A 12,935-nucleotide genomic window follows, 5' to 3' on the forward strand; every position below is an offset into this window, starting at 1 on the left:
CAATCCCACAGCTTACCCTTAGGCTCCCAATAAGCCATCCAATGACGCTAAGACGACTAAAGATTGGGTGTTGAGAAGTTTTCAGGACCAGTGCATAGCCCATGCCACACACCCACCAAGTGTTTGTGGAAATGCAGCAAGGAACATTAACAGACTGCAAGGCCTGACGGAAGCGATAAAACCGCCAATTCTCTGTCTCCCGGGGATTGAGGAGCAGGGGATTGACATTAGCAATCAAAGCCCGTCAGACATTCGTGGAATGGTCCTTCATATTGCCACCAACTCAAGTCTGAGGAACCGATTGTTCACTCTCCAAGTATAGGGTTGTGATGTAGTAATAAACTCAGTGAAATCGAGGTCGAATCCACAAGGGCTGAAATCTGTACGTAACTTAAAATTAAGTAGAACTAGAATTAGACTAAGACGGAATCTAAATCGAATAAATTTAAGGAATAATGGTGAAATATTTATCTAAAATTTAAAGAATTCAGAGGTAGGAAACTAGGGTGCCAAGGATCCACTTGTAGAGATCAAAGAGATCTACGGTCGATTCATGAACTCAACTGGACTTCGAGTCCCATCTTCATCCAGTTAGAAGATATAACCTGAAAATCAAATCTGAACGTCTTTTGATCCAGTTTTAAAGAGATAAGATTGACGTAAATTAGAATGGATTCCATCACAAAGCCATGCCTATGAGACAAAGCAAACAACAGAATTAAACCGATCTACCGTCAATCTGAGAGATGTATGAATGGTATGACGGGCCGTCATCTAACCATGCCCAGGAGACGATGGTGAACAATAGGACTTCGTGACTTCATAATCACAAAAAGGAAAAGGAAATACTCAAGCCATTCCTTATCAACTAAGATCAAATTCATTCAAACATAAATCAGCCCCGTAGGAATCAGTCCCATCACTCCACAAGCTTTTCCTCTTAGCCCTAGCTAAGAGGTTCAGTCTAACATGAATGTGTTGGATCCCTTAAACAAAACAAAATAAGAGAAAAAGAAAAAGAAAGAAAAAAAAAAAACAACTCTACTATCTCTCGGTCTCTCTGCTCCACGTCCAAGGAATGACCCCCCTTCTCTCGTCTCTTTTGTCTCTTTATAAAAGGGAAGGTCAGTTGCAAGGGAGGAAATTTCTGCACAGAGGCGGTGGAAGTCGGTGTTTTCGTGCGTAGGTTTACGCAGCAGCAGATTTGGAATCTTCTTGCGTGCAGCGAGTAGAGGCGTAACGGGGAGCTGATCGCATGATCTACACCAGTCAGCCTCCTTGGGAGTGATCGGCTGCCCTATATAAAAGGTTTGGACGGCAAGGATCGTCGGACCGATCCTGGCCATGAGTGCAGAATGGCCCAGATCGTCGGGTCTTCGACGCACGCAACAGAGCCTACGCATCTCGTTGTGCATAACCCGTGGGGCCCACACTCCCTGATGTTTGAGAAATCCACGCCGTCCATCAGATCAGTCTCAAAAAACCATTCTGAGATGGTTGGTTTTGGAATGATTCTGACGTGGCCCACTTGATTTCCCATTTTGCCGTCCAACCTGCATTTGAACAGTATTTTCCTGTGTGTGCAAGGATGGGGTTGGAAGAACTTTCTGTGTACATTCAGTTTGACCTTATGGAACAAATGGACGGTCCGGATTGACCTCTTGATCGAAGGTGGTGGCCCACTTATCTCCCCAACAGCAAGTCTCTATTTGAAATAGAGAACGAAATTTGAATTTGAGAAGGATTGCACGGTCGGCGTGCTTTGACTGATCTTTGCAGGTTCGGTGTCTTGTGGATGTACAAGTATTGTGTACACACTCCTCTCTAGGTGAGGTCCTCTATGATGCAAATGAGGAATCCTCTCCGTCCATCCATTTTCTCACCCTATTTAAGGGGTTGAGACAAGAATTGAAACATATCCAGATATCAGGTGGGCCCCAGATTAGTAAATTGTGGGCTGATCTGTCCATTGGGCCACTTTCACAGGAATCCAATGGATCAAATTTTACGTGTACGGTTAATTTATGGTCCTCAGGTCATATATGAAGTTTCGAGCCAAATAGATGGTTGGAACCTTGTGATCTTGCATTCTGGACCAATTTCGGGCCACTTGAGCTTCAGTTTCTCTATTTTCTCGGATCTCTGGCATGTAAATCCATCGATCTTGGTTCCCTGGGGTCTGTCCCTTGCCTTAGTGAGTTCTGAATGTTAAATTCATACTTTTAGTACCCTTTTTCAGTCAAAGCCTGTAAATTCACATTGCAGTACAAACATTATTAAAATAGGCCATTAAACAGCATCATGTTCATAAATTCAGGTAATAACTGGGGTCTAATATGCAATATTCAACCCTCAATACCAATCTCACCAGTTAACTGAAATTCTGTCTGTTGCCTAATTCGACTTCAATAGTAGAGATACATGTTGAGATCATAGGCTGGTAGAGTTAGAAGTTGAGAATGTAATAGGTAAGACCCAGTTACAATAGTCTAAGACACCATTCACATCTGGCAGCGGATTTGCAACGCCCAACTGCAACTTAGACTGGATTCAGGAGCAGAGACGCAGGCTGTAGCCAGACCATCAAGACCATTCTTCAGAAGACAGATAACACTTCAAAGAACCAATCCTCCATCCGATGTCTGTTGAGAGACCGATCGAGATCGGAGGCCTGTTCACCGTGGTTCCTAAACAGTGACCATGACCCTCCTAGTAATGAAGATAGGAATGACCCTCCTGTAAGCGAAGATGGGAATGACCTATTTATTATTCCTAACGTCCATGTGAACCGACAGAGAGTTATGACAGCAGCTACAAATGTGGAGAGAATGGTGCAGGATATCGAAGATGAGGCTTTAGGTGGCACTCAGACGAGGGTGGATCTGGCAGTAGATCTCTTGCCTTTTTTCTCCTTGGTAGCAAGGTCAGAAGGACAAAACGGGGCATTTCTCGCCTTGGATCAGGGCAAGGATACCACCAGGAGCAGAATTATGGGGGGTGACATGAGTGCCCACAGGCCGATAGAAAGGTTAGATTGTGGCTCTCAAGCTGTTCAATGTAGAGTATGTGGAAAAGAAGATGCTCAAGACTAAGCTAAGGAGCAGCCATGTCTAGCAGATTCTCCCAAGCAGCACAACCCAGGCATAAACCAGTTCAGCAAGAGGGTCAGTAGATGCAAGATTCAATACAAAAGAGGTGACTGGGAATCAAGACTCCGTAGACTAAAGAGAAGGGCTGTGAATTCAGGCTGTGTTACGGATGGATAAAATCATAGTGTGGAACGCCCGTAGCATAGGAAACTAACAAACCATCACGACAATTAAGAGGCTTATCCATGAGCACAACCCTTTAATCATTGCAATTCTGGAGCCGATGATAAGAGATGATAGAATGGTGGGAGTTGGCCTGTCACTTGGGTTCCACTCCTCCTTTTCTAATGCAGGAGTAGGGGGGAAATTTTGGGTGTTCGACAGGAACACTCTTTCGTGCTCAGTCTTCAATATGACTAGCCAATCCTTCTCTATAGTGGTAAATTTTCTGAATTTTCCTTCTAGTATTTCTCTCACATTTGTTTATACTAGTTATGCTAGGCTGACTAAGAGAATCCTGTGGGACGACCGGCAACCTTATCCTCCTTGATTCAAGGTGTCTGGGTAGTGTGTGGGGATTTCAACGCTACAGTCGATGCGTCTGAAAGGAGGAGCCACAGGCAGACTGGAGGGTCCAGCTCGACAGAATTTTCTACTGCTATCAACATGGCTGGCCTTATGGACTCGGGTTTCTCTAGAAATAGATTCACTTGGAGCAATAATCAAGCAGGATCTTCCCGGGTATGGGCAAGGCTCGACAGGGTTTTGGTTAATGCAAATTAGTCATCTCTTTTCCCCGCTTTTCAGGTGCAACATCTCCCCAGGAACAACTCGGACCACGCTCCAATGCTTCTTATCTTCCCTTTAGCTGCTCTAAGTTCTCCTAAACCATTCCAGTTCCAACGTATGTGGATACAACACGACAATTTTAAGCAGATAGTGCAGGAGGCTTAGAGCAACGTGTTCAATTCACACCATATATATAATGTGTTGTCCAAGCTTAAAGCGGTGAAGCAAGTGTTGAAGGTTTGGAATAAGCTTTGTGGCCCCACCGCATGATGTGTTTCTGCTCCACCCTGACGCAAATATGTGATGGTCGCAGAAAGTTCCTACACCCATAAGCTATGTAGGGCTCACCATGATGTCACTACCAAAAAAAGGGGCAATGGCTACGGATTTAATCCGTAGCCATAGACCTATGGCTACGGATTTAGTCCGTAGCTAGTCCGTAACACGACCGTCGTCGTAGGTGCCATAACGATAGGTCTGGAACCTATGGCTACGGATTTAATCCGTAGCTATAGGTTCAATAGCTACAGATATAATCCGTAGCAATTATATCTGTAGCAAAAACTTAAACAGCTACGTATATTATTTGTAGCTGAAAGTCTGTAGCAATAGGCCAAAATTTAAAAGGCTACACCTGTCTGATTAGTGGCTACGGATTTAATCCGTAGCTATATGTTAAATAGCTACAGATATAATCCATAGCAATTATATCTGTTGCAAAAACTTCAAACAGCTACGGATATTATTTGTAGCTAAAAGTCCGTAGTAATATGCCAAAATCAAAAAGGCTACACCTGTCTGACTAATGGCTACGGTCAATATCCGTAGCTATTTTGTACATTAAAAAATTAAATCATTTGTTCATTCAATTACCACTTGTACAATCATTCATTCATTCAATTACAATCATTCATTCATTCAATTATAATCCTTCATTCATTCAATTACAATTACAATCCTTCATTCAATTAATTACAATTACAATCAATTATAGTTACAATTACAATAATGCTGAAAATATAAATCTTTGGCTTCATTAGAGAAATGTGCTCGACTTTACCCTGAAATTTTAACAGCTTCGTATATTCCATCATCCTACAAACAGTCATGTCATTCATAAATTATAATGCCCATTGGAGAAAAGAAAGACAGTGAAAGAAGTGCATCACGTATAACCACTTTTTTTTCTTTCTTAATGAATTAAAAAAAAAAACTCATAGAAGAATGAATTTGACACAAAAGAAATGGTCTCACCATATGATTATAGGTTTAGGTTTTGATTTAGGTTTAGGTTATAGGTTTAGGTTAAGGTTAGGCTATAGGTTATAATTAAGTTTAGGTTAAGGTTTAGGTTATAGGTTATAGCTTTTGGGAACTTGATTATAGGTTAAGGTTTAGGTTTAGGAAATCGGGTTCGGGTTTGAGATCGGGTTTAGGTTTGGGTTTTCAAGTTTAGGTTTAGGTTAGGGAGTTGAGATTAGGATTAGGTGTAGGTTTGGGTTTAAGGATTTGAGAATACATTTAGGTTTTAAGTTTAGGTTTAAGTTAAAGGTTTAATGAAAGGTTATAAGTTTAGGTTAGGTTTAGGTTTAGGTTTATGTTTAGGTTTAGGTTATAGGTTATAGCTTTAGGGAAGTGAGAATGGGTTATGGTTTAGGGAAATGTTAGGTTTAGGTAATAGGTTTTGGGATTTGGGAATAGTTTTAGGTTATAAGTATAGGTTTAGGTTAGGTTATAGGTTAAGGTTTAGAGATTTGAGTTTAGGCTATAGGTTAGGTTTAGGTCTAGGTTTAGGTTTAGGGAAAGGTTAGGTTTAGGTTATAGGTTTTGGGATTTGAGAATAGTTTTAGGTTATGAGTATAGGTTTAGGTTAAGTTATAAGTTAAGGTTTAGGGATTTGAGTTTAGGTTATAGGATTAGGTTTAGGTTTAGGTTTAGGGATTTGAGTTTAGGTTATAGGTTTAGGTTTAGGTTTTAGGTTTAGGTTTAGTTTTAGGTTTAGGTTTGGGTTTTGGGATTTGAGAATGGGTTCGGGTTTAGGTTATAGGTTTTGGTTTCGGTTTAGGTTATAGGTTTTGGGATTTGATAATGGGTTCGGATTTAGGTTATAGGTTATAGGTTTTGGTTTTGGTTTTGGTTATAGGTTTTGATTTAGGTTATAGGTTAACGGTTTAGGTTAAGATTTAGGTTTAAGTTATAGGTTTTTTGGATTTGAGAATGGGTTCGGGTTTAGGCTATAGGTTTTGGTTTTGGTTTTGATTATATGTTTTGATTTAGGTTATAGGTTATAGGTTTAGGTTTTAGGTGTTGGTTTTGGTTTTGATTTAGGTTATAGGATATAAGTTTATGTTAAAGTTTAGGGAAAGGTAAAGGGTTTTGATTTAGGTTATAGGTTATAGGTTTAGGTTATAGGTTTAGGTTTAAGTTTAGGTTATAATAGGTTATAGCTTTAGGGAATTGAGAATGGGGTATGGTTTAGGTTTAGGTAATCGAGTTCAGGTTCGGGATTGGGCTTAAGTTTGGGTTTTCAAGTTTAGGTTTAGGTTTAGGTTAGGGAGTTGAGATTAGGATTAAGTGTAGGTTTAGGTTTAGGGAATTGAGTTTAGGTTATAGGTTTAGGGAGAGGTTAGGTTCAGGTAATAGGTTTTGGGATTTGAGAATAGTTTTAGGCTATAAGTATAGGTTTAGGTTAGGTTATAGGTTAAGGTTTAGGGATTTGAGTTTAGGTTATAGGATTAGGTTACGGTTTAGGTTTAGGTTATAGGTTTTGGGATTTGAAAATGGGTTCGGTTTTAGGTTATAGGTTTTGGTTTTAGTTTTGGTTATAGGTTTTGGTTTAGGTTATAGGTTTTTGAATTTGAGAATGGGTTCGAGTTTAGGTTATAGGTTTTGGTTTTGGTTTAGGTTATAGGTTTTGATTTAGGTTATAGGTTACAGGTTTATGTCAAGGTTTAGGTTTAGGTTAAAGGTTTTGGGATTTGAGAATGAGTTCAAGTTTAGGTTATAGGTTTTGATTTTGGTTTAGGTTATAGGTTTTGGTTTAGGTTATAGGTTTTGGGAGAGGTTAGGTTTAGGTTATAGGTTTTGGGATTTAGGAATAGTTTTAGGTTATAAGTATAGGTTTAGGTTAGGTTATAGGTTAAGGTTTAGGGATTTGAGTTTAGGTTATAGGATTAGGTTACGGTTTAGGTTTAGGTTATAGGTTTTGGGATTTGAGAATAGGTTTGGGTTTAGGTTATAGGTTTTGGTTTTGGGTTTGGTTATAGGTTTTAGTTTAGGTTATAGGTTTTTGAATTTGAGAATGGGTTCGAGTTTAAGTTATAGGTTTTGGTTTTGGTTTAGGTTATGGGTTTTGATTTAGGTTATAGGTTATAGGTTTATGTTAAGGTTTAGGTTTAGGTTAAAGGTTTTGGGATTTGAGAATGAGTTCAAGTTTAAGTTATAGGTTTTGGTTTTGGTTTAGGTTATAGGTTTTGGGATTTGGGAATAGTTTTAGGTTATAAGTATACGTTTAGGTTATGTTACAGGTTAAGGTTTAGGGATTTGAGTTTAGGTTATAGGATTAGGTTACAGTTTAGGTTTAAGTTATAGGTTTTGGGATTTGAGAATGGGTTCGGGTTTAAGTTACAGGTTTTAGTTATAGGTTTTGGTTTAGGTTATAGGTTTTTGAATTTGAGAATGAGTTCGAGTTTAGGTTATAGGTTTTGGTTTTGGTTTAGGTTATAGGTTTTGATTTAGGTTATAGGTTATAGGTTTATGTTAAGGTTTAAGTTTAGGTTAAAGGTTTTGGGATTTGAGAATGAGTTCAAGTTTAGGTTATAGGTTTTGGTTTTAGTTTAGGTTATAGGTTTTGGAATTGGTTATAGGTTTTGGGATTTGAGAATGGGTTCGGGCTTAGGTTATAGGTTTTGGTTTTGGTTTAGGTTATAGGTTTTGATTTAGGTTATAGGTTATAGGTTTAGGTTAAGGTTTAGGTTTAGGTTATAGGTTTTGGGATTTAAGAATGGGTTCGGGTTTAAGTTATAGGTTTTGGTTTTGGTTTAGGTTATAGGTTTTGGGATTTGAGAATGGGTTCGGGTTTAGGTTATAAGTTTTGGTTTTGGTTTAGGTTTAGGTTATATATTTTTGGATTTGAGGATGGGTTATGTTTTATGTTTAGGAAATTGGGTTCAGGTTCGGGATTGGGTTTAAGTTTGGGTTTTCAAGTTTAGGTTTAGGTTTAGGTTAGGGAGTTGAGATTAGGATTAGGTGTAGGTTTTGCTTTAGGGAATTGAGTTTAGGTTATAGGTTTAGGGAAAGGTTAGGTTTAGGTAATAGGTTTTGAGATTTGGGAATAGTTTTAGGTTATAAGTATAGGTTTAGGTTAAGTTATAGGTTAAGGTTTAGGGATTTGAGTTTAGGCTATAGGTTTAGGATTAGGTCTAGGTTTAAGTTTAGGGAATTGAGTTTAGGTTATAGGTTTAGGGAAAAGTTAGGTTTAGGCTATAGGTTTTGGGATTTGAGAATAGTTTTAGGTTATAAGTATAGGTTTAGATTAGGTTATAAGTTAAGGTTTAGGGATTTGAGTTTAGGTTATAGGATTAGGTTTAGGTTTAGGTTTAGGGATTTGAGTTTAGGTTATAGGTTTAGGTTTAGGTTTAGGTTTGGATTTTGGGATTTGAGAATGGGTTCGGGTTTAGGTTATAGGTTTTAGTTTTGGTTTAGGTTATAGGTTTTTTGGATTTGAGAATGGGTTCGGGTTTAGGCTATAGGTTTTGGTTTTGGTTTAGATTATAGGTTTTGGTTTTAGTTTTGATTATATGTTTTGATTTAGGTTATAGGTTATAGGTTTAGGTTTTAGGTTTTGGTTGTAGTTTTGATTTAGGTTATAAGTTATAGGTTTAGGTTAAGGTTTTAGGGAAAGGTAATAGGTTTTGATTTAGGTTATAGGTTATAGGTTTAGGTTTTAGGTTTAGGTTTAGGTTTTGATTTATGTTATAGGTTATAAGTTTAGGTTTAGGTTTAGGTTTAGATTATAAGTTTTGAGATTTGAGAATGGGTTCGGGTTTAGGTTATAGGTTTTGGTTTAGGTTATATGTTTAGGTTTAGGTTATAGGTTTTGGGATTTGAGAATGGGTTCGGGCTTAGGTTATAGGTTTTTGTTTTGGTTTAGGTTATAAGTTTTGGGATTTGAGAATGGGTTCGGGTTTAGGTTATAAGTTTTGGTTTTGGTTTAGGTTTAGGTTATAGGTTTTTGGATTTGAGAATGAGTTATGGTTTAGGTTTAGGAAATCGGGTTCAGGTTCGGGATTGGGTTTAAGTTTGGGTTTTCAAGTTTAGGTTTAGGTTTAGGTTAGGGAGTTAAGATTAGGATTAGGTGTAGGTTTAGGTTTAGGGAATTGAGTTTAGGTTATAGGTTTAGGGAAAGGTTAGGTTTAGGTAATAGGTTTTGGGATTTGGGAATAATTTTAGGTTATAAGTATAGGTTTAGGTTAGGTTATAGGTTAAGGTTTAGGGATTTGAGTTTAGGCTATAGGTTTAGGTTTAGGTCTAGGTCTAGGTTGAGGTTTAGGGAATTGAGTTTAGGTTATAGGTTTAGGTTTAGGTTTAGGTTTAGGTTTCGGTTTGGGTTTTGGGATTTGAGAATGGGTTCGGGTTTAGGTTATAGGTTTTGGTTTTAGTTTAGGTTATAGGTTTTAGGATTTGATAATGGGTTCAGGTTTAGGTTATAGGTTTTGGTTCTGGTTTAGGTTATAGGTTTTGGTTTAGGTTATAGGTTATAGGTTATAGGTTAAGGTTTAGGTTTAGGTTATAGGTTTTTAGATTTGAGAATGAGTTCGGGTTTAGGCTATAGGTTTTGGCTTTGGTTTAGGTTATAGGTTTGGTTTAGGTTATAGGTTTTGGGATTTCGGAATAGTTTTAGGTTATAAGTATAGGTTTAGGTTAGGTTATAGGTTAAGGTTTAGGGATTTGAGTTTAGGCTATCGGTTTAGGTTTAGGAAATCAGGTTTGGGTTCGGGATCGGGTTTATGTTTGGGTTTTCAAGTTTAGGTATAGGTTTAGGTTAGTGAGTTACGATTAGGATTAGGTGTAGGTTTAGGTTTGGGAATTTGAGAATACATTTAGGTTATAGGTTTAGGTTTAGGTTTTAGGTTTTAGGTTAAGGTTATATGTTTAGGTTAAGGTTTTGGTTTAAGTTAAGGTTGAGGTTTAGGTTATAGGTTAAGGTTTTAGGTCATAGGTTTTGGTTTAGGTTAAGGTTTAGGTTTAGGTTATAAGATATAGGTTTAGGGAATTGAGAATAGGTTAAGGTTTAGGTTTAGAAAATCGAGTTTGGGTTCGGGATCGGGTTTATGTTTGGGTTTTCAAGTTTAGGTATAGGTTTAGGTTAGGGAGTTAAGATTAGGATTAGGTGTAGGTTTAGGTTTAGGGATTTGAGAATACATTTAGGTTATAGGTTTAGGTTTAGATTTTAGGTTTTAGGTTAAGGTTATATGTTTAGGTTGAGGTTTAGGTTTAAGTTAAGGTTGAGGTTTAGGTTATAGGTTAAGGTTTTAGGTCATAGGTTTTGGTTTAGGTTAAGGTTATAGGTATAGGTTAAGGTTTAGGTTTAGGTTTAGGTTTAGGTTATAAGATATAGGTATAGGGAATTGAGAATAGGTTAAGGTTTAGGTTTAGGTTTTGGGTTTAGGTTTAAGTTTCAGGTTTTAAGTTAAGGTTTAGGTTTAGGTTAAGGTTGAGGTTTAGGTTATAGGTTAAGGTTTTAGGTCATAGGTTTTGATTTAGGTTAAGGGTATGGTCCCTGCAAATACAGATATAAACACGGCCATCCGACGCAAATGCCAGGCCCTTCCAATGCTGTCCATAAAAAATGGACAGCTTCATCATGGTCATAATAGCGGTTCCCTCTTTCCAGGGAACCCCGCTCTTCCGAATAGCTCCGACGCACATCCGGGTCTGCTCCATTAATTTCGATCAAATACATAAACACGGCCTGTCCAAATGGCCAGGCCCCTCTAATGTTGTCCATAGGAAATGGACAACTTCATCATGGTCATAACAGCGGTTCCCACCTTCCAGGGACCCCCGCTCATCCGGATAGCTCCGACGCACATCCGTGTCTGCTCCATTAATTTCGAGTAAATTTAATGGAGCAAATACATAACCACTTGGTCCCAAATACTTACTTTATAAAAGAAAATCTCCCCTGTTTTCTCAAATTTTCCATTTCAATCTTTTTTGGCCCAAATCCATGTCAATGCATGAGAATCATGCATAAACATGGATTTTAAGCAAAATACATAAGGAGAATTACAACATAGATATCATGCACATGATATCATATAATGTATTGTTTGATGAACTACACATGTGCATTCTTTACAAGAGACGTACCAGATGCTTGAATCTGAAATATGCAGCTCCAACCCTCCCACATGCAACATCCACCTGAAAGAATGCGCATAACCGTCATGCTTGAGTAATCAATACAGGAATGTACAAGTAAAACCATAAAACCAGAGATACTCACTGCATTTTCAGGATCTCCTCCATAGTTGACGATTCATTCTAAAACCCTTCTCCCTCCTCCTTTACCCGAGCTTGGGACCGGCAATGCAAGGAGTTGCATTGGCGGAGTTAAAAAAGGGCTTAGGCTCCGTTTGGTTTTCAAAAAAAAATGTTTTCATAAATACTAATGTGATGACCAAATGGAGCCTAAGACTATAAATATGTTCAAATATACAACATTCTAACTCAATAATAGCCTTTAATTGTATATCTGACAACATTCTAACCCAAACTTTAGCACGAATATCAAACCTTTCGTTAAACAGATTGGCTAATCTCCAAGCATAGGATCCATTGTTAAGCCACCTAATTGCATTAAGCAAATCAGTCATAATTACCATCCAATTTTCTTTTTTCCTTTTCACTATTCCACAAAATGGGTTTTTACAATGTGTTTCAAGCATCTCAATGAAACACATTACAATCTTCTAAAATGAATACATCTTTCTGTCTTCTTGGCATTCCTCTGAGAAACCAAGTATTCTAGCAAGTTTGACAACTTGATCAAAACTTTAGCTTCCATAACGTAGAAATTGCTTAGTTGCATTATTCAACCATAGGAAAATTAGAAAATGAAAATGCTAAAAATACTCATGACAGAATCTGTTCAGGATTGGAAGTAAACCATGATTGGCTGCTACCTATAGGAACCCAGAAGAATGTGGCCTTGCAGGTGTAAGGAAGGGACCTGAATTAGTTTAAAGTATTCTAAGTTTCATGATTCCAAGCATGAAAATCAAATTTCCATCAACAAATAGCACTTAGTTCTACAGTAGAAGTTAGGGTGGGGGAAGATGTAGAAAGATGATAGTTCATATTTTACACTATGTTTGGAGGAAAAATTTCTCCTACAAACCAGTTTTCATGAGAACATGTGAGAACCCTTCAAGAACTAATCCCATGTGTACCTTTCATCTGGCTTGGATGAAGGATCATGTAAAAAATCAGGCTGTTTTGCAACTTATTTGGGCCCTAGCGAAAATCAAGGGTAGGGTGCCGTCTCGCTTTGGTTCCCTTTGCTGTGGCTCACCTAAATTTTGAATCAGGCTGATTTTTAGGCCTAGAGGTTTCATGAGGTAACACATCTGATGAATGGGTTGGATGTCATGCACACAATACACGGGATGAGTTCTCACAGGAGTTATTTACAGACTGGTTAATAGGAGATCATTACAAAAGAGTATATTGACAAGTTCAGTTTAATCAAGAGAATACAAAAGGTTTAAAGATGTTTCCTAATAGTCATGACTCATGATGCATGAGTATCCATCAAGTTGCAGTTAAGTTTCACACAAGTCCAACTTGAAAGTAATATATTGCAATTTGGTTCCCTGAGTCCAAGATACTCAGAATGAAGAACCAATCCACCTTGCAATTGGGGTGAGAGTGAGAAGCAAGAACTGCATCAGGCAGGATCCTATATCCCAATTTTTCTACTCCATATAGCAAGTGGGATAGGAACAACACTGAAAGCTGCCTTCTTCATTGTTCCCAACTGATTGGCAAATC

This window comes from Magnolia sinica, chromosome 18 (assembly GCF_029962835.1).
Source record: "Magnolia sinica isolate HGM2019 chromosome 18, MsV1, whole genome shotgun sequence".
Classification (NCBI taxonomy): Eukaryota; Viridiplantae; Streptophyta; class Magnoliopsida; order Magnoliales; family Magnoliaceae; genus Magnolia; species Magnolia sinica.